Source organism: Ranitomeya variabilis, chromosome 5 (genome assembly GCF_051348905.1).
Source record: "Ranitomeya variabilis isolate aRanVar5 chromosome 5, aRanVar5.hap1, whole genome shotgun sequence".
NCBI lineage: Eukaryota > Metazoa > Chordata > Amphibia > Anura > Dendrobatidae > Ranitomeya > Ranitomeya variabilis.
The window spans coordinates 37,766,206-37,788,868 of NC_135236.1; the positions used below are offsets into that span (position 1 = coordinate 37,766,206).

General features: G+C 44.9%; 1 non-coding gene across 1 annotated transcript; it reads left to right on the forward strand.

The window, feature by feature from the left end:
- Window positions 1-12,315: 12,315 nt before the first annotated feature.
- TRNAQ-CUG (transfer RNA glutamine (anticodon CUG)) lies at window positions 12,316-12,387 on the forward strand. Its single transcript has one exon. It is a non-coding gene; the product is annotated as a tRNA-Gln (tRNA).
- Window positions 12,388-22,663: the final 10,276 nt, after the last annotated feature.

Genomic DNA, 22,663 nt, shown 5'->3' on the forward strand with positions numbered 1-22,663 from the left:
TTCCATTGAAAACACAGATATGGCATCCACCGAGTGTTGTCCTGTCTCATCTTCTTTATATTATTGCCAAGAAGCTGCAACTGAATAAAGCTGTGCTTCAACCTTCAGTTCCAAATTACCATTTTTAAAAATGCCATTGGCTGTTCCGGCCTACTAAAGGTGTCTGTCTGCCCCTGCCTGGTGTTGTCCTCAACTGAATAAAGCTGAGCTTCTACCTTCTGCCTCTTACTAACTGCTGTTTTTTTTAAAAAAAATTGGCTGTTCCGGCCTACTAAAGGTGTCTGTCTGCCCCTGCCTGGTGTTGTCCTCAACTGAACAAAGCTGTGCTTCAACCTTCTGTTCCAAATTACCATTTTTAAAAATGCCATTGGCTGTTCCGGCCTACTAAAGGTGTCTGTCTGCCCCTGCCTGGTGTTGCCCTCAACTGAATAAAGCTGAGCTTCTACCTTCTGGCTCTGATTAACTGCTGTTTTTTTAAAAATTGGTGGTTCCGGCCTACTAACGGTGTCTGCCCCTCCCTGGTGTTGCCCTCAACTGAATAAAGCTGAGCTTCCACCTTCTGGCTCTGATTAACTGCTGTTTTTTTAAAAATTGGTGGTTCCGGCCTACTAACGGTGTCTGCCCCTGCCTAGTGTTGTCCTCAACTGAATAAAGCTGAGCTTCTACCTTCTGCCTCTTATTAACTGCTTTTTTTTAAAAAAATTGTCCACCAGCTACAAAAACTTTCTCCTGCAAGTAGTTAACTGAAAGGTTTTTTTCCATTGAAAACACAGATATGGCATCCACCGAGTGTTGTCCTGTCGCGTCTTCTTTATATTATTGCCAAGAAGCTGCAACTGAATAAAGCTGAGCTTCTACCTTCTGCCTCTTATTAACTGCTTTTTTTTAAAAAAATTGTCCACCAGCTACAAAAACTTTCTCCTGCAAGTAGTTAACTGAAAGGTTTTTTTCCATTGAAAACACAGATATGGCATCCACCGAGTGTTGTCCTGTCGCGTCTTCTTTATATTATTGCCAAGAAGCTGCAACTGAATAAAGCTGAGCTTCTACCTTCTGCCTCTTATTAACTGCTTTTTTAAAAAAAAATTGTCCACCAGCTACAAAAACTTTCTCCTGCAAGTAGTTAACTGAAAGGTTTTTTTCCATTGAAAACACAGATATGGCATCCACCGAGTGTTGTCCTGTCTCGTCTTCTTTATATTATTGCCAAGAAGCTGCAACTGAATAAAGCTGTGCTTCAACCTTCAGTTCCAAATTACCATTTTTAAAAATGCCATTGGCTGTTCCGGCCTACTAAAGGTGTCTGTCTGCCCCTGCCTGGTGTTGTCCTCAACTGAATAAAGCTGAGCTTCAACCTTCAGTTCCAAATTACCATTTTTAAAAATGCAATTGGCTGTTCCGGCCTACTAAAGGTGTCTGTCTGCCCCTGCCTGGTGTTGTCCTCAACTGAATAAAGCTGAGCTTCTACCTTCTGCCTCTTACTAACTGCTGTTTTTTAAAAAAAAATTGGCTGTTCCGGCCTACTAAAGGTGTCTGTCTGCCCCTGCCTGGTGTTGTCCTCAACTGAACAAAGCTGTGCTTCAACCTTCTGTTCCAAATTACCATTTTTAAAAATGCCATTGGCTGTTCCGGCCTACTAAAGGTGTCTGTCTGCCCCTGCCTGGTGTTGTCCTCAACTGAATAAAGCTGAGCTTCAACCTTCAGTTCCAAATTACCATTTTTAAAAATGCAATTGGCTGTTCCGGCCTACTAAAGGTGACTGTCTGCCCCTGCCTGGTGTTGTCCTCAACTGAATAAAGCTGAGCTTCTACCTTCTGGCTCTGATTAAGTTTTTTTTTTTTTTTTTTTTTAATTGCTGGATGGGGCCTAATACCTCTGTTTGCTGCTCCCTGGTGTTTGTCCTCAACTGAATAAAGCTGAGCCTCTACCTTCTGGCTCTGATTAACTGCTGTTTTTTTAAAAATTGGTGGTTCCGGCCTACTAACGGTGTCTGCCCCTCCCTGGTGTTGCCCTCAACTGAATAAAGCTGAGCTTCTACCTTCTGGCTCTGATTAACTGCTGTTTTTTTAAAAATTGGTGGTTCCGGCCTACTAACGGTGTCTGCCCCTCCCTGGTGTTGCCCTCAACTGAATAAAGCTGAGCTTCTACCTTCTGGCTCTGATTAACTGCTGTTTTTTTAAAAATTGGTGGTTCCGGCCTACTAACGGTGTCTGCCCCTGCCTGGTGTTGTCCTCAACTGAATAAAGCTGAGCTTCTACCTTCTGGCTCTGATTAAGTTTTTTTTTTTTTTTTTTTTTAATTGCTGGATGGGGCCTAATACCTCTGTTTGCTGCTCCCTGGTGTTTGTCCTCAACTGAATAAAGCTGAGCCTCTACCTTCTGGCTCTGATTAACTGCTGTTTTTTAAAAAATTGGTGGTTCCTGTCTACTAACGGTGTCTGCCCCTCCCTGGTGTTGCCCTCAACTGAATAAAGCTGAGCTTCTACCTTCTGGCTCTGATTAACTGCTGTTTTTAAAAAAATTGGTGGTTCCGGCCTACTAACGGTGTCTTCCCCTGCCTGGTGTTGTCCTCAACTGAATAAAGCTGAGCTTCTACCTTCTGGCTTTCGGCCTATACTATCAGATATTAAACTGCATTTGGCCTACTAGTGTGGTTGGGCCCTTGAAACAGTGTCTGCTGCTCTTGGGTTTGCTACTCCACTGAACAAAGCAATGCCGCCTGTTTAGTCCTGTTACCAATTTTGAACTGCATTTAGCCTACTTTATTCTTTGGCCCTATATCTGTTTCCTCTTCATCCTGCCCATTGCCCAGCCACTGCTAGATGAGTCTGCTGGTACATTGACCTAGACCACTACATTCCCCTTGCACTCTACACAGCCAGAATCTGACCCTGCTGAAAGTAAGTTTCCCCTTCCCGCATGTTATACCACCTTACACAGGGACAAAGAGGAAGGTGCAGATGAAAGTGCAGGTTCCTTCATCAGGTGGGCTGGGGCATACTCGTTGGCGACGTCACTGGCACAGGGCCCCTCAGAGTACGCAAAAGTGTCGCTGCTGGTGGGAGGCGCCCCCGCCATGCAAACACACCGCCGTACTTTGAGGGGCCCTGTGCCAGTGCCAATGCAAACGAGTGGGCCCCCTGTTGTGAATTTGCTTTTTGCTCCCTCTAGTGGTTACTAGTTTTTTGACTCTGGTTTTTCTGTCATTCCTTTTATCCGCACCTGGGTCGTTAGTTAGGGGTGTTGCTATATAAGCTCCCTGGACCTTCAGTTCAATGCCTGGCAACGTAGTTATCAGAGCTAGTCTGCTGTGCTCTTGTCTACTGATCCTGGTTCCAGTTATATCAGCTAAGTCTGCCTTTTGCTTTTTGCTATTTGTTTTGGTTTTGTATTTTTGTCCAGCTTGTTCCTAATCTATATCCTGACCTTTGCTGGAAGCTCTAGGGGGCTGGTGTTCTCCCCCCGGACTGTTAGACGGTTCGGGGGTTCTTGAATTTCCAGTGTGGATTTTGATAGGGTTTTTGTTGACCATATAAGTTACCTTTCTTTATTCTGCTATCAGTAAGCGGGCCTCTCTGTGCTAAACCTGATTCATTTCTGTGTTTGTCATTTCCTCTTACCTCACCGTCATTATTTGTGGGGGGCTTCTATCCAGCTTTGGGGTCCCCTTCTCTGGAGGCAAGAAAGGTCTTTGTTTTCCTCTACTAGGGGTAGCTAGATTCTCCGGCTGGCGCGTGTCATCTAGAATCAACGTAGGAATGATCCCCGGCTACTTCTAGTGTTGGCATTAGGAGTAGATATATGGTCAACCCAGTTACCACTGCCCTATGAGCTGGATTTTTGTATTCTGCAGACTTCCACGTTCCTCTGAGACCCTCGCCATTGGGGTCATAACAGTTTGCCAGGCCAGTATTAAATGTTTAATGCATTGCAGAAGAGGGATTATAAGAAAGAAGATTCTGAGTTTTTTTTTTTTTTCTTCTTCCCCTTTACCTCAGAGTGGCTATGCTTGCTGCAGACATGAATGTCCAGACCTTGATTACAAGTGTGGACCAGCTGGCTACTCGTGTGCAGGGCATACAAGACTATGTTATCAGAAATCCTAGGTCAGAACCTAAAATACCGATTCCTGAACTGTTTTCCGGAGACAGGTTTAAGTTTAGGAATTTCGTGAATAATTGTAAATTGTTTTTGTCCCTGAGACCCTGTTCATCTGGAGATTCTGCTCAGCAAGTAAAAATTGTTATTTCGTTCTTACGGGGCGACCCTCAGGATTGGGCTTTTTCGCTGGCGCCAGGAGATCCGGCATTGGCTGATCTTGATGCGTTTTTTCTGGCGCTCGGTTTACTTTATGAGGAACCCAATCTTGAGATTCAGGCAGAAAAGGCCTTGCTGGCTATGTCTCAGGGGCAGGACGAGGCTGAAGTGTATTGCCAAAAATTTCGGAAATGGTCCGTGCTGACACATTGGAACGAGTGTGCACTGGCCGCTAATTTTAGAAATGGCCTTTCTGAAGCCATTAAGAATGTTATGGTGGGTTTTCCCATTCCCACAGGTCTGAATGATACTATGGCACTGGCTATTCAAATTGACCGGCGGTTGCGGGAGCGCAAAACCGCAAATTCCCTCATGGTGTTGTCTGAACAGACACCTGATTTAATGCAATGTGATAGAATCCTGACTAGAAATGAGGGGAAAATTCATAGACGCCGGAATGGCTTGTGCTACTACTGTGGTGATTCTACACATGTTATCTCAGCATGCTCTAAACGTATAGCTAAGGTTGTTAGTCCTGTCACCGTTGGTAATTTGCAACCTAAATTTATTCTGTCTGTAACTTTGATTTGCTCACTGTCATCTTATCCTGTCATGGCGTTTGTAGATTCAGGTGCTGCCCTGAGTCTCATGGATCTCTCATTTGCTAAGCGCTGTGGTTTTACTCTTGAACCATTAGAAAATCCTATTCCTCTTAGGGGTATTGATGCTACACCATTGGCAGCAAATAAACCGCAGTATTGGACACAGGTTACCATGTGCATGACTCCTGAACACCGCGAGGTGATACGTTTCCTGGTTTTACATAAAATGCATGATTTGGTTGTTTTAGGGCTGCCATGGTTACAGACCCATAATCCAGTCCTGGACTGGAAGGCTATGTCAGTCTCAAGTTGGGGCTGTCGTGGTATTCATGGGGATTCCCTGCCTGTGTCTATTGCTTCTTCTACGCCTTCGGAAGTTCCGGAGTATTTGTCTGATTATCAGGATGTCTTCAGTGAGTCTGAGTCCAGTGCACTGCCTCCTCATAGGGACTGTGACTGTGCTATAGATTTGATCCCAGGCAGTAAGTTTCCTAAGGGAAGACTGTTTAATCTGTCGGTACCTGAACATACCGCTATGCGTTCATATATCAAGGAGTCTCTGGAGAAAGGACATATTCGTCCGTCTTCTTCCCCTCTTGGTGCGGGATTCTTTTTTGTGGCAAAAAAGGACGGATCTTTGAGACCTTGTATTGATTATCGGCTTTTAAATAAGATCACTGTCAAATTTCAGTATCCTTTACCGCTGTTGTCTGACTTGTTTGCCCGGATTAAGGGTGCCAAGTGGTTCACCAAGATAGACCTTCGTGGTGCGTACAACCTTGTGCGCATTAAGCAAGGTGATGAATGGAAAACCGCATTCAATACGCCCGAAGGTCATTTTGAGTACTTGGTGATGCCTTTTGGGCTCTCCAATGCGCCTTCAGTTTTTCAGTCCTTTATGCATGACATTTTCCGGAAGTATCTGGATAAATTTTTGATTGTTTATCTGGATGATATTTTGGTTTTTTCTGATAATTGGGATTCGCATGTGGAGCAGGTCAGGTTGGTCTTTAAAATTTTGCGTGAAAATTCTTTGTTTGTCAAGGGCTCAAAGTGTCTCTTTGGTGTACAGAAGGTTCCCTTTTTGGGGTTCATTTTTTCCCCTTCTGCTGTGGAGATGGACCCAGTCAAGGTCCGAGCTATTCTTGATTGGACTCAGCCCTCGTCAGTTAAGAGTCTTCAGAAGTTCTTGGGCTTCGCTAACTTCTACCGTCGTTTTATTGCTAATTTTTCTAGCATTGTGAAACCTTTGACGGATATGACCAAGAAGGGCTCCGATGTAGCTAACTGGGCTCCTGCTGCCGTGGAGGCTTTCCAGGAGTTGAAACGCCGGTTTACTTCGGCGCCTGTTTTGTGCCAGCCTGACGTCTCACTTCCCTTTCAGGTTGAGGTGGATGCTTCGGAGATTGGGGCAGGGGCCGTTTTGTCGCAGAGAGGCCCTGGTTGCTCTGTTATGAAACCTTGTGCCTTTTTCTCTAGGAAGTTTTCGCCTGCCGAGCGAAATTATGATGTGGGCAATCGGGAGTTGTTGGCCATGAAATGGGCATTTGAGGAGTGGCGTCATTGGCTCGAGGGTGCTAAGCATCGTGTGGTGGTCTTGACTGATCACAAAAATCTGATGTATCTCGAGTCTGCTAAACGCCTTAATCCGAGACAGGCCCGCTGGTCATTGTTTTTCTCCCGCTTTGATTTTGTTGTCTCGTATTTACCAGGTTCAAAGAATGTGAAGGCCGATGCTCTTTCTAGGAGCTTTGTGCCTGATGCTCCTGGAGTCGCTGATCCTGTTGGTATTCTTAAAGATGGAGTTATCTTGTCAGCTATTTCTCCGGATCTGCGACGTGTGTTGCAGAGATTTCAGGCTGATAGGCCTGAGTCTTGTCCACCTGACAGACTGTTTGTCCCGGATAAGTGGACCAGCAGAGTCATTTCCGAGGTTCATTCCTCGGTGTTGGCAGGTCACCCAGGAATTTTTGGCACCAGAGATCTGGTGGCCAGGTCCTTTTGGTGGCCTTCCTTGTCAAGGGATGTGCGGTCATTTGTGCAGTCCTGTGGGACTTGTGCTCGAGCTAAGCCTTGCTGTTCTCGTGCCAGCGGTTTGCTCTTGCCCTTGCCTGTCCCGAAGAGACCTTGGACACATATCTCCATGGATTTCATTTCTGATCTTCCGCTATCTCAGGGCATGTCCGTTATCTGGGTGATATGTGATCGCTTCTCCAAGATGGTCCATTTGGTTCCTTTGCCTAAGCTGCCTTCCTCTTCCGATCTGGTTCCTGTGTTTTTCCAGAACGTGGTTCGTTTGCACGGCATCCCTGAGAATATTGTGTCAGACAGAGGATCCCAGTTCGTTTCCAGGTTCTGGCGATCCTTTTGTAGTAAGATGGGCATTGATTTGTCGTTTTCATCTGCTTTCCATCCTCAGACTAATGGACAGACGGAGCGAACCAATCAGACTTTGGAGGCTTATTTGAGGTGTTTTGTCTCTGCTGATCAGGACGATTGGGTGACATTCTTGCCGTTGGCTGAGTTTGCCCTTAATAATCGGGCTAGTTCCGCCACCTTGGTTTCGCCTTTTTTCTGCAACTCTGGTTTCCATCCTCGCTTTTCTTCGGGTCATGTGGAGCCTTCTGACTGTCCTGGGGTGGATTCTGTGGTGGATAGGTTGCAGCAGATCTGGAATCATGTGGTGGACAACTTGAAGTTGTCACAGGAGAAGGCTCAGCGCTTTGCCAACCGCCGCCGCGGTGTGGGTCCCCGACTACGCGTTGGGGATTTGGTATGGCTTTCTTCCCGCTTTGTTCCTATGAAGGTCTCCTCTCCCAAATTTAAACCTCGTTTTATTGGGCCTTACAAGATATTGGAAATCCTTAATCCTGTATCTTTTCGTCTGGATCTTCCTGTGTCGTTTGCTATTCACAATGTATTTCATAGGTCCTTGTTGCGGCGGTACATTGTGCCTGTAGTTCCTTCTGCTGAGCCTCCTGCTCCGGTGTTGGTTGAGGGCGAGTTGGAGTACGTGGTGGAGAAGATCTTGGATTCTCGCCTCTCCAGGCGGAGGCTTCAGTACCTGGTCAAGTGGAAGGGCTATGGTCAGGAGGATAATTCCTGGGTGGTCGCCTCTGATGTTCATGCGGCCGATTTAGTTCGTGCCTTTCATGCCGCTCATCCTGATCGCCCTGGTGGTCGTGGTGAGGGTTCGGTGACCCCTCACTAAGGGGGGGGGTACTGTTGTGAATTTGCTTTTTGCTCCCTCTAGTGGTTACTAGTTTTTTGACTCTGGTTTTTCTGTCATTCCTTTTATCCGCACCTGGGTCGTTAGTTAGGGGTGTTGCTATATAAGCTCCCTGGACCTTCAGTTCAATGCCTGGCAACGTAGTTATCAGAGCTAGTCTGCTGTGCTCTTGTCTACTGATCCTGGTTCCAGTTATATCAGCTAAGTCTGCCTTTTGCTTTTTGCTATTTGTTTTGGTTTTGTATTTTTGTCCAGCTTGTTCCTAATCTATATCCTGACCTTTGCTGGAAGCTCTAGGGGGCTGGTGTTCTCCCCCCGGACTGTTAGACGGTTCGGGGGTTCTTGAATTTCCAGTGTGGATTTTGATAGGGTTTTTGTTGACCATATAAGTTACCTTTCTTTATTCTGCTATCAGTAAGCGGGCCTCTCTGTGCTAAACCTGATTCATTTCTGTGTTTGTCATTTCCTCTTACCTCACCGTCATTATTTGTGGGGGGCTTCTATCCAGCTTTGGGGTCCCCTTCTCTGGAGGCAAGAAAGGTCTTTGTTTTCCTCTACTAGGGGTAGCTAGATTCTCCGGCTGGCGCGTGTCATCTAGAATCAACGTAGGAATGATCCCCGGCTACTTCTAGTGTTGGCGTTAGGAGTAGATATATGGTCAACCCAGTTACCACTGCCCTATGAGCTGGATTTTTGTATTCTGCAGACTTCCACGTTCCTCTGAGACCCTCGCCATTGGGGTCATAACAGCCCCCCCTGCTTGCTCAGGATCACAGCACTTGCAACGTTGAAATACTTACCTTTCCCTGCAACACCGCCGTGACGTAGTCCGCATTTCCTGGACCCACGAAAAACTTGAGCCAGCCCTACTCCCCCCACAACTTTTGCCAAATGACCCCCAATTCCCTATGCCCAACTATTATTATAAAGTTAATTAAGATTGACAAGCTTCAGAAACAAGAATGGATGTTTTTGGCATTAAAATGGGCACTGTAGGTGTTTTCCTGGCCTCCACACTGCCGACTATGCTTCCCCATTGACTTGCATTGGGTTTCGTGTTTCGGTCGATCCCCGACTTTTAGCGATAATCGGCCGACTGCACTCGACTCGACTCTGGACAAAATCGGGTTTCACAAAACCCGACTCGATCTTAAAAAAATGAAAGTCGCTCAACTCTAGTGGCAACCACTATCATCAGTTGGAAATTTCGCCTCTGTAATCTATACAAACTCAATCTTAAAGAAATCTTTTTAATCAGACCATCAAAAAAAATCTTGCCTATTCCCTGTTATTAAAGGTAAGGTACCGCGTTTGTAGATTATTAATAAATCACTGTAATGTAGCATAACATGCTGCTATAACCAAGTTTTAAATGCATGTGAAACAGATTTTGTGTGTTATATGTGTTTAAAGAAGGAACTGGGGGCTGACATCTTGGTTTTGCAGCAGTAGCAGGGCACTAACAGTGACATTTTACAGCACCCCATGGACATAGGAGCTAATAGACCGGCGAGGACCCTATCTATAACATTGGAGAGGCGTTAGCAGTGAGCTGGGCACGCCTCTGTGGGCTGCACAACTCACTGCTGTAGGTGTGACTAGCTGCCATTTTATTATAGCCCAGTGCTCTCTGCCCAGCTCCACTTAGGGTACCGTCACACAGTGAAATTTCCATCGCTGCGACGGCACGATTCGTGACGTCGCAGCGTCGTATGAATATCGCTCCAGCGTCGTAGACTGCGGTCACACTTTGCAATCACGGCGCTGGAGCGATGCCGAAGTCCCCGGGTAACCAGGGTAAACATCGGGTTACTAAGCGCAGGGCCGCGCTTAGTAACCCGATGTTTACCCTGGTTACCAGCGTTAACGTAAAAAAAACAAACAGTACATACTTACATTCCGGTGTCAGTCCTCCGGCGTCTCAGCTTCTCTCCACTGTGTAAGCGCCATAGCCGGAAAGCACAGCGGTGACGTCACCGCGTCACCGCTGTGCTCGCTTTCCGGCCGGCAGGCGCTCACACAGTGCAGAGAAGCTGAGACGCCGGAGGACTGACACCGGAATGTAAGTATGTACTGTTTGTTTTTTTTACGTTTACGCTTGTAACCAGGGTAAACATCGGGTTACTAAGCGCGGCCCTGCGCTTAGTTACCCGATGTTTACCCTGGTTACAAGCGAACACATCGCTGGATCGCTGTCACACACAACGATCCAGCGATGTCAGCGGGTGATCAAGCGACGAAAGAAAGTTCCAAACGATCTGCTACGACGTACGATTCTCAGCAGGATCCCTGATCGCTGCTGCGTGTCAGACACTGCGATATCGTAACGATATCGCTAGAACGTCACGAATCGTACCGTCGTAGCGATGGAAATTTCACTGTGTGACGGTACCCTTACTCTCTATCACAGGAGCTCCATTCACTCCATTAAGCTGCATTCACAGCCTGCAGAGAGGTGACAGCTGACACCTCTCTCAGCCATACAATGTATCTCTCCCCTCCCTCCACAATGCCTGGCCATTCACTGCAGACCTGGAGCTCCTTCTTATCTTACTGAGGGATGAGTCACAGACAGCTCTGCACAGACAATGCTGCTCCATACACACCACATAAACTAACTGTGCTTCTGATGCACTAACTGCTGGTGATAGCAGATCACAGAGCAGTCACACACAAAATGGCTCTGCCCTGTGATGCTGCTCTTCATTCTGCCCCAGGGATATTAGACCACCCAAAAGGGGAGGGAAATGCTGATGTCAGCAGTTACTGCCCCGATTTTCCAGCTAACAGTAAAGCTGGTAAGTCTTACTATAGCTGCTTGAGGTCTAAAACGGAAAATGCTCCCCCTAGTGGTCAATATATATATATTTGTAAGAAAATATATAATATTTTTCATATAGAAATGTTTGCAAACAGTGCAAACATTGCATTAATACATTTTATTTACTATTTTAAGCTTAATTTCACAAAAAAACAAACTACAAGAAAACTGGTGGCACCTTCCCTTTAAGTGATTTGCAAGATATATGTACATGTGATTTTAAGGCTGTGTGCACACGTTCAGGATTTTTCGCGTGTTTTTGCTATAAAAACACACAAAAAAGCATACATTAAGCATCCTATTATTTGAATGCAATCCACAATTTTTGTGCACATGTTGTGTTTTTTTCCATGGCAGAATCACATTCCAGAAAAAAAACGCAGAATGTTAATTCTTTGGGCAGAATCGCGGGGATTCCGCACACATAGCAATGCATTGATCTGCTTACTTCCTGCATGTGGCCATGCCCTCCATGCAAGAAGTAAGCAGATCATGTGCGGTTGGTACACAGGGTGGAGGAGAGGAGACTCTGCTCCAGGCCCTGGGAACCATATAATTGTTAAAAAAAATAATTAAAATAATAAATCGTGATATTCTCACCTTGCAGCGTCCCCGGCAGTCCTCCCGATCCTTGCGAGCTTCTGTTCCAGTTCCATTCCCGTAAAAAACAGGCCGCATTTTTATACGTTAGGTGTGACGCCGGCCTAATAGGTGGCTCTAGAGTCGTAGTACTCTTCCTCTATGAAGAGACAATTTGCATATTTAAGGTGAATAGGGAAAATGAAAATGATAAATACAATAAAGGTAGAAACAGTAAAAGGATGCGAAAGTACAAACTTAATTTTAATACAACTAACTGTAGAAAGAAACATGATTTTGCCAACACACTCACCAAGCCTCAACCCAAGTGTCATTAGCACCATGCTCTAACCCAGTGTTCCCCAACTCCGGTCCTCAAGAGCCACCAACAGGTCATATTTTTAGTATTTCCTTAGTATTGGACAGGTGATAATTGCATCACCTGTGCAATACTAAGGAAATCAAAAAAACATGACCTGTTGGTGGCTCTTGAGGACCGGAGTTGGGGAACACTGCTAACCAACCGAGCTGGATCGAGGATCAAGATCCTTCAATGGCAGCAAAATCCAATCTTCCCTATTGATTAGTACAGGAGGTGATAGAATTACCTGTCACGATGGAATCTGAGCATTTTCCCAACCTATTGACATTTTTAGGCAAGTTGATGTGGATTATGATTTAAGTGTCCAATGTGGAGTAAAAGCTTCAGAGAATTATCCTGGTGTTGACAACTATTTTTAGGGGAGACATGAACGTATGAGATTGTGTCTGTTCCCTTCTCTATCTCCATGTTCCCATGAGAAGTTTAAACTTATGAATGATACAAGTGGTTCCATGGTGTAATGGTTAGCACTCTGGACTCTGAATCCAGCGATCCGAGTTCAAATCTCGGTGGGACCTAATTTTTGGCAAATTTCCGAACTTTATCATTTGTTGATTATTTATCATACAAAAGCCTCAATAACACATAGAAGTAGAGAAAATTGGAATCTTCAAATAACATGAGAAATTAAAATATACATGATGAGTTTACTAAATAAGTCATGAGAGGCCATAGTGGTAAAACTTATGTAGGAGATCTGTAGAGAGAAAAATATACACTTGGAAGTGGTAGAACCCAAAGAGACTGGAGCCTAAATCCAGCCTTAGAAGACCACCACTATTATAATGATGGCTGGACCGTACATGACAGCACGTTTTACCTATTGTGCCCCCCCATTTCCTTATAACTTGTAGCTCGTGATCAGGACCCTCGCTCCTCCTGTAACTGGTGACCTGTGTGACTATACAAAGTCTTCATTGTCTGTACATGTCCAAACTTAATTGTAAAGTGCTGCAGAATACTTTGGTAAAATATATAAAAAAAATTATAACGCAAGCAACAGGATGCAAAATATCCACCATAAATATCTACTGAAAACATGGATTCTGCAAATGGCAACACAAGCAATTTTTTTTTATGAATTTCCAAATTTTTCTTAAAACAAATATTTCATTTTTTTACTTTGGTAACATTGTAATCAGAAGTTCAGATCTCAGCTGTGTCTTGTCCTTTATTTCCCTTTGTTTTCAAACAAGTAGATTGTGGGCACTAGAATCATGTAGACATGTTGGCCTCTGTAACCTACGCAAACTGAATTTCTGAGAAACATTCCCTTCTAAGGCCGGCGTCGTTTACGGACGTATGAGAGGCGCAAAAACAACGCATTGCACACGGCCCAATGATTCTCTATGGGGCAGCTCCTATCTGCCGTATATTTTGCAGCCGTATTTTACGGGCGTAGAAAATCGCACCATGCTGCGTTTGTCAGCTTATTGCGCAAAAAATCTGCCAAGGGAAGTCTATGGGGGCGAGAAAATTACAGATTACACACGGACCAAGAGTGTATAATACGCAAGAGTTCAGCAGGTGACAGGAAATGTGCCAAGCCCTCAATCAGGAAGCTCAGACATGCTAATTAGCTGAAAAAGCCAGACAGACATCCCGGAAGTCTGCCGCACGCCGCCACGGAGTCTCCTGCAGTATGTCCTATATTATAAATGTGGAAATGCTGCTGGTCCTGGTGCAAGAGAGGCCAGAAATATGGGATCAGCGAGATGCCCAATATTCTAACCGGGCCAGGCGGCATGGAGGAGCATATGTGGGATCGTTTTCCCAGAATATGAGCAGGGGCCACGTGAGGTCCAGAGGCAGATAAGTAAGTGCACTCATGTTTCTCTATGAATAATATTGCAAACTGCATTACCTACATGAATTCTGGCCTTTTGATATTTTGATTAACATTAATCTCATTTATTTATATAGCACCATTAATTACATTACATTAGTTACAGAGTTTTATAGATGTCGTTTACATTAAACAAATTTACAATGACATACTGCTACAGAGGGGAGAGGAGCCTGTCCTTATGGCCTGAAATTCTATGTATTTTCCATTATATCGTATTGTGCTGTTTGTGTTTACAATCTTTATGTTGATGATATTTTTTAAGAAATGCAGGTTACTAGGCCACATTAAAATCTGTTATATCCCTGACACCTTGTGTACCACTGTGCACAATGGCCTTATACATTATTTTCTTCTCTTTCATTGCAGTGGAAGATGTTATGAGACGATGGCGCAGCATATGCGACCAATATAGGAGATAAAGCAGAGGGCCAGGAGTGGGTCAGCAGCCCCTGCAAAAAAAAAGGAAATATATTTATTATGACCAACTCTCCTTTTTAGATTCCAGTATGGATCTGAGACCGTAAGTAAAAACATAAATAAAAATTACACATATGTTTTATAAAGGTAAAATTTGAATTTATCATTAATTATTCTCATACTTTACAAACAGAACACAGTCAAACCTCACTGAGAGGGAGACCGGCTCCGACTCGGAGGCCCTGATAGATCCGGTTGGGGAAGGAGAAGAGGTGGCTGGCCCATCTTCAGATCCTCCCAGGGACATCCCTCATGGAACTTCTTCCGTTGCACCACAAGATCCAGCAACAACTGGACAAGAAACTGCACCACCACCCACAGCAGCACCACATCCAGGAAGTCAGGATGATCCAGGAAACAGTAGCAGCCCTACTGTTCCACTGGAGACATCCCCACAGCCTGCTGTCATTTCCCGCCGTGGCCGCAGGAGAGAGCTGCAAGAAACTCGCAGGAATGTGGACATTGGGGTCCTTAATTATTTGGCCAGGGCTGCACAGGATGATGGTGAGGAGGCCTATTCAAGGAGCCTGGCCTGGTACCTCCGTCCCATACCCCGTGAGGTGAGGCAATGTGTGAGAGGGTGTTTTCCAATACTTATTGATGCATGTACCCCATGTAGTGCAGTAAAAGGTGTAGTGCTGGACGGAAGATATATTTCTCCCAGCAGGATAAGTTTTGGCCTGTTATTTTCCTAAGGTTGAGGACCTGCAGTGATGTTACGGTCATGTGATCAGCCCATGTGATGGATACCTCACCTGGGGGTGTGGCTATAGACTATGTAATGGAGTTTCTTTTGTTTGGCACATGTTATTCTGGGTATGGAACTAGGCTGGAAAGAGCCTGAACTGTTTTCTCTCCCACACATGTCACAAAGGTTGGTGACATGACCTTTAGCAACCCTGGGAATGGCACCTGGCGGAAGCCGCTGACCTGGCAGCCGCTTAGTTAAGCCCGTCCCGTGTAAAGGGTGAGTCTGAGACCAGTGGTTCTCCAAGCTGGAGTATGTTTGTTTTTTCTCTTACTTTCTGTCTCGGACTGTTTAAAGTGACAATAAACCACTGAAGTTTGGACTGGAAGCCTGTGTGTTGCTCATTACTGCGGCCCTACCATTTCTCACCTGAGCCAATCCCTACATTTGGTGTTCGAATGCGGGCAAACGTAGTAATGAGGCAACACACAGGCTTCCAGTCCAAACTTCAGTGGTTTATTGTCACTTTAAACAGTCCGAGACAGAAAGTAAGAGAAAAAACAAACATACTCCAGCTTGGAGAACCACTGGTCTCAGACTCACCCTTTACACGGGACGGGCTTAACTAAGCGGCTGCCAGGTCAGCGGCTTTCGCCAGGTGCCATTCCCAGGGTTGCTAAAGGTCATGTCACCAACCTTTGTGACATGTGTGGGAGAGAAAACAGTTCAGGCTCTTTCCAGCCTAGTTCCATACCCAGAATAACATGTGCCAAACAAAAGAAACTCCATTACATAGTCTATAGCCACACCCCCAGGTGAGGTATCCATCACATGGGCTGATCACATGACCGTGACATCACTGCAGGTCCTCAACCTTAGGAAAATAACAGGCCAAAACTTATCCTGCTGGGAGAAATATATCTTCCGTCCAGCACTACACCTTTTACTGCACCACACCCACCAAATGAACCGTATGAATTATTTGAGTTCATTGAGAGGGGCAGCTGTCAGCACTTAACATCCTGCACCTTCCATCATCTCAACAGGTGCATGCTCAACAAGTATTTGAAGCACCCCCTCCACATGTGCCTATACCTCTACTCGTTCCCACCCAAAACCCACCAAGGCCAGCACATTACCATATGCCATCATACCATCAACCTTCCCAATATGGCCACTTGTCCAGACCCAGTGCTGGAGGCTGGTCCCAACCTGGTTTTGGACGACATGGCCATATTGGGGGGTTATGATGCAAGGCCTTATTTTCAACCTCATGAGGGCCATACTCAAAACCCTTATTATAGCCAATACACAACTGGCCAATATGAGAAAGGGCATCATTTTGAGCAGGGACAGACATCACACACGCAGGATGATGAACAACTGGCACAACAAAGGCCACCTGACCAGGACCCTGAGCTTCCGCCATCACCTCCACCAACTTACAGAAATCTGTAATGAGAATTGTTTAATGATAATTCTTTTTTATTTTTGTTTCTAAACATGTTTTTCTTTGACTCTGCTGTGATAGAACTTTGTTGTATTTTTCTAACAAAATGGGTTATGTCCTGGTTTCTGAAAAAAAACATGATATTAATATGGTGTTTAAAAACCAAAAAAGGTTTTTGCTATAATAAAAAAAATTGTCAAAAGTCAATTTCAGTTTGTTGGACAAATAATTACAACATCATACTCAATTACTCGGTTGATAAACATCTATTATATAAGTCAATGAAACACACATAGTTAAGTAATTTAAGTAATTTATCCATTTTTCAAAAAATATATATACTGTAGATATATATGAAAAAATTACAACAAAGAAACAGAATTATCTTGCCAGGGAGTAGCTCCCTGAGGAGAAACAAAATAATTTGTAAAAATATCCCTAACTTTTATGCCAGAAAGGGGACGCTGCGGAGAAAGGACTTGTGTTGTAGGCCTACCCACATTAGCCAACATGCCTTCAACACAGTCAGCTGAGGAACACTCATGAATTCTTGTGAAGTTGTGTAGAACAACACAAGCTTTTGTGACTTCATTAACATTTTGCTCACTCAGCTTAATGGCAGACTGGAGAATACGCCATTTGGATGCCATAATGCCAAAGGCGCACTCCACCAGTCGCCGTGGCCGTGAAAGTCTGACATTAAAGACACGCTGCCAGTGGTCAAGGTTGTGCCGGGGATAAGGCCTCATGACATGTCTGGTCAATTGGAAGGCCTCATCTGCCACAAGTACATATGGGACTGCTTCAGTATTGGAGCCTGGGAGTTGTGGTGGTGGGAGGTCCAACAGGTTTTCAAATAGCCGCTGACCCATAATGGACGCATTGAAGACTCTAGAGTCTCAGTTTGCCGTAGGCCCCAATATCTACAATTATAAACCTGTAGTTACTGTCAACTACAGCTAACAGAACTGCAGAGAAAAACTGCTTATAATTATAGAATTGGGTGCCCGAGTTCGGTGGCTTACGCACCCTGATATGTTTCCCATTCAGTGCTCCAATACAGTGCGGAAATTGATAACAGTCAGAAAAGCCACGGTCTATTTTCAGCCAATCCTCCATTTTGGGCTCCGGCATCACAAGTTCCTGTAGTTTGGCCCATATTTAAACACATGTATTACGCACAATGCCTGAAATAGTGGACCGCCCTATGAGAAATTCAAGATTTAATCCTTCATAAGATAAGCCAGTTGACAGGAATCTGAAAGCAAAATAAAAATGTAAAAATTAGCTAAGTAACAATGCTTTTCTAAAACCCAAGTAGACAAAAGTATTATGAGGAAACCAAAAGGCAGGAGACTAGTGTACCTTCATAAATTTACACTGGAAACTAATATTTAACATTTACTAAATATTTGTATAAGATTTATTAAAAATGTATTAATATAATTTAAATAAGATGCTATGAAAATCAAAATAGTTACATACCATATGGTAAGGAGAAGATGCTTTGCTGATATGCATTTCCGCATCCTGGTATTCTGATACGTGATTCCAGGACGTACTGTCTCCAACAAGATATCAAAGGTGGGTATTGTCATGCAACAGTACTGGAAGAATTTGTCCGGATGTGTCCGCAGAGATGAATAGAGCCGGTGAAAATGCCCTTTAGTGAGGCACTGCCGCAATAGTGGATGCACCCACATTCTTCTTCTCCTTCGCGGATCAACTATCACAGGGTATGGCTGGCCAAAGCAGCGTGACAAGACTCAATTAAATAACACCCGCTGAGTTGGTGTGAATTGCAGGAGGTCACACATGTTGCCCAAGTACCACCAAAACACCTACACAAGCACAACAACAAAATGGCCATATGTGAGGGTTCCACCTGTTGTAGAGGCCTTAAATAGAGTTTATGTAGATGATTTAAATTATTTTCAGGCCCCAAAACCGTTAAATGTCCATTTTTAAGGTTGCGTAAAAAAAGGCTGTACTGATGCCATACGGATTACATACGGAGGTTAACATGCATAAAATACGCAGACACATCCTGCCTACGGATGACATACAGAACACTGATTTGGGATCATTTCTGCGTATTACGCCTGTAAAATATGGACCGTATTTCCCTGCGCTGAGAGTGACGCCGGCCTAATCCTAAGGCCACGTTCATACATTAAGTACTTGGTCAGTATTTTACATTAATGTCTGTAAACGAAAACCATGAGTGGGTGAAAACGCAGAAGTGATGCACGTGGTTCCATTAAACATTTTCTCTGATTGTTTCACTTTGGATTTTGACCTATGTGAAATACTGACCAAGTACTGAACGTGTGAATGTGACCTTACACTGATCCTCAGGGCACTGGGTGAGGACACATTGTACTGTGATTGCATAATGGTTCCGAAAATAGAAAAAAGTGCAAGCAGTCATGAGAGTGGAATCCACACCCTCAAGGGAACCATATTTTTAAAAGAATGATCCAGCACCTAAAATATATTTTCTAAATATCTATCTTAACACGCGAAACACTTTTGTAATTTCCTTTATTTTACAAATTCCTATTCTTCTCCGTAATCTTAAAATGTGTTTTTCTACTGTACTTTCCACAATGTTTTGTTTGAGAGGAGTCTCAAATGTAACATCACAGTAGCCCGGGGCTGCACTCACTCCCCACAACATTCATCACCCTTATTGGAACAGGGAATCACAGGAGGAAGCACCGAAATTACTCACTAATTTTCTGCATCACCGCCCTCTGAAGTTGTCCTGGATCCTGGGCGATGGACTCTGTGGCAGATATGAGTGCAGCACCGGCTCTCTGCTTCTGTCTCTAACACCACTGTGGCTTCTGTAAAAAAAAGTTGTCAGGGAGCCAAGATGGAAGCAGTGAGTGACACCAGCACTTCCCCACAGATTCTAGCAAGGATCGCAAATAAATAGTCATTGGGAGTGGCGCTCGTGTCTCTCACTGCTTCAGTCACCATTTGAGGGTGCTAGATACATACCTGTATCTTTCGTATCTCACCTGGCTACCTGACTATTCTTCTTGCCAGCTTACACCACAGAACTCCATGGCCCCTGCTCTGGGTTCAAAATGTAATCTCATATCCCTGTACAGTTATTAGAGATTCAAGGCCACGGCAACCCCTGGAATGTATCTAAAGGAATGGTTAGCACCAAATCTGTTTTTGGTAGCCATCTTCAGAGGTGCAAGGTGGCCACAAACAGAGCTCTTTTGACACTCTTGCCACATATCAAAGTGAAGTTATGTGCTAGGCACATATAGTATAATAACATAACATCATATATGAAAACCATAGCATGCATCCTCAATGTTCTCACTTGCTTATTTGTGAGGAGGGTTTAAGGTGTGTGGAAAATTGCTGTCCCTCACACTAACCCTACCTGCCAGCGGGGGTTGGCACCCTAACCCTGCGCAATGGCGCCCCCACTCCTCGACGGCTGTCCCAAAATTTTTTTTAACCCTAAATAGCAAAATTTGAGACCCTTGTGGTAGGGCACTGGAAAACGTGAGAGCGTGATGAACACAACAACAAAAAAAAAAACAACACCAGGGGGATTTTTTTGGAGGATATAATAATCCAAATGATTTACCACATTATGTACTAGATAGCACAATTTCTAGGCTGCTCCAAATCCAGCAAAAGATATATATTGCCTAAAAAATCAGGCTATTCAGCCTCAATGCTGTACCACATATTGCAATCATATATCAAATAGCACAATTTCTAGCTGTTCAGAATCCAGCAAAAAAAAAATATATTGCCTGCAAATCTTAGTCAGGCTATTCAGCCACAACACTGTGCCATATGTTGCACCAATACCCACATTTAAAAAATAAAAATAAAAAAAAATAATAATAATAGGGTCATGAAGCAAACATATCTGTTTCTCTGGCTTCAAAGGGCTGTGACCCACAATCTGCTAAGAGAGGCGAATACCTCAATTTAACAAATATACCAAACTCACGTTTCAGTAAATAGGCATAAACAAATCAGTCTCATAACTCATTAGTCTCATGGCTCGACGCGTTTCTCCTCCCAACGGAGGTTTTTCCTGAAGCAGATTGTGGGTCACAGCCCTTTGAAACCAGAGAAACAGATATGTTTGCTTCATGACTAGTGTTGAGCGATACCTTCCGATATCGGAAAGTATCGGTATCGGAAAGTATCGGCCGATACCGTCAAAGTATCGGATCTAATCCGATACCGATACCCGATCCCAATGCAAGTCAATGGGACGAAAATATCGGAATTAAAATAAACCCTTTCTTTCCTTGTAGGTTCATTCTACATGAAGGAAAACAACTAAGAATAATGTAGGATGTATTGGGGGAGGTGGCGGAGACATTAAAGGCACAGAGGTTTAGCCCAAACAAATAGAATAGCAGGTTTTTTTGTTTTTTTTTATGACGGTCGGCGTTAGAAAGATTTTGACTATTTTTTTTTTTTTATTTTGTCAGATATTGATGTTTCACTACTTCCACGTCCTTCACCTTCTTTTTTACTTCTCCCACACTTTCTTCTTCATTATCCTCATCATCAGCTTCTTTGACATCAACTATCTTCACCTTATTCATCTTCTTCTACCTCTAATTTTTTTTTTTACATTGTTCATATTCTTTTTATTTAACTATTATCTTTTTCATATTCAACTTCTTCATCATATTCTTATTTGTGACAGGCATTCCCGTAGTTGTTATCTATAAAAGTTTGAAGATTACACCTTCCGTTCTGCCTGTCACAAAAGAGTTACATTTGTCCGCATTCAGTTTGGCCTGCAGCATCAGGCTTTATCCAGGGGCACCACGAGGAGGAACGGACTCACCCCCAGTCTTCTTCTGCTTATAATTTAGATAATATCTTTTGCTCTGATATTTAGTCTTATGCTTAATGTTCTTCTGCTCTTTGTTCTGCAGCCTCTTGTTCTTCTGCTTCTCGGTCTCCCATGTCGTCGTCGTCTCCAGGGTCGTTGTCTCCGGGGTCGTCGTCATCGGGGTCGTCGTCATCGGGGTCGTCTTCAGGGTCATCGTCTCCAGGGTCGTCGTCATCTCGGTGGTTGTCGTCTCTGGTGTCGTCATCATCGGGTCATCGTCTTTAGGGTCTTGAACTTGGAAATGTAGCAGAAGGTACAAGAAGGCTGAGAAAATGCCGAGAAACAGCTGATGGATCTGGAACTCGGATGGCTACCCGAAGGTCCAAGAGCCAATGGAACTACCGTGGACCAGCTGACATTACTGGAACCCGGTTACTAAGCAGGAGGTACCCGTGCCTGAAAGCACTACCAAGGACCACCTGACGTTGGTGGAACTCGGATACCCAGAGGGAGGCACCTAAGCCAAAGGCTCTGCCCGGAACCAGCTGACGGTACTGGAACCAGGATGGGGAGCAGAAGGTACAAGAGCAAAAGACACTGCCGAGAACCAGCTGACGGTACTGGAACCCGGATGGGTAGCCGAAGGTCCAAGAGCCAATGGAACTACCGAGGACCAGCTGACGTTACTGGAACCCGGTTACTAAGCAGGAGGTACCCGTGCCTGAAAGCACTACCAAGGACCACCTGACGTTGGTGGAACTCGGATACCCAGAGGGAGGCACCTAAGCCAAAGGCTCTGCCCGGAACCAGCTGACGGTACTGGAACCAGGATGGGGAGCAGAAGGTACAAGAGCAAAAGACACTGCCGAGAACCAGCTGACGGTACTGGAACCCGGATGGGTAGCCGAAGGTCCAAGAGCCAATGGAACTACCGAGGACCAGCTGACGTTACTGGAACCCGGTTACTAAGCAGGAGGTACCCGTGCCTGAAAGCACTACCAAGGACCACTTGACGTTGGTGGAACTCGGATACCCAGAGGGAGGCACCTAAGCCAAAGGCTCTGCCCGGAACCAGCTGATGGTACTGGAACCAGGATGGGGACCTATTCAAGCTTGTCTTCCTAGAGCCCCAACTGGCGGTGTTAGAGCCCAGGGTCAGCAGAAGGAGGAGCAGGGGGAGGGGAGTGTAGGCCGAAGCCTGCACTGGCGGCAGCTTTGGGTATGTTGTGCCTGCGTGGCGGTCGCAGGACACGTTGCCGGCTACACAGCAGGGGAACAGCTGGCGGTGCTGAACCCCACTGACACATTGGCGAGGTGTTTGGCTCTGTGCAGCCAGCACTTCCGGACAGCAACTAGCGTTGTTGGAGCCCGGGCTCTGCCAGTGGAGCAGAGTGTAGGCCGAAGCCTAATTGAACCGATTTCAAAGGTAACCTTTAACCCCCCCTCAGGGGTTACAAACTAGAAGAGCCACAGCTTATGCAGCAGTAGTGCCG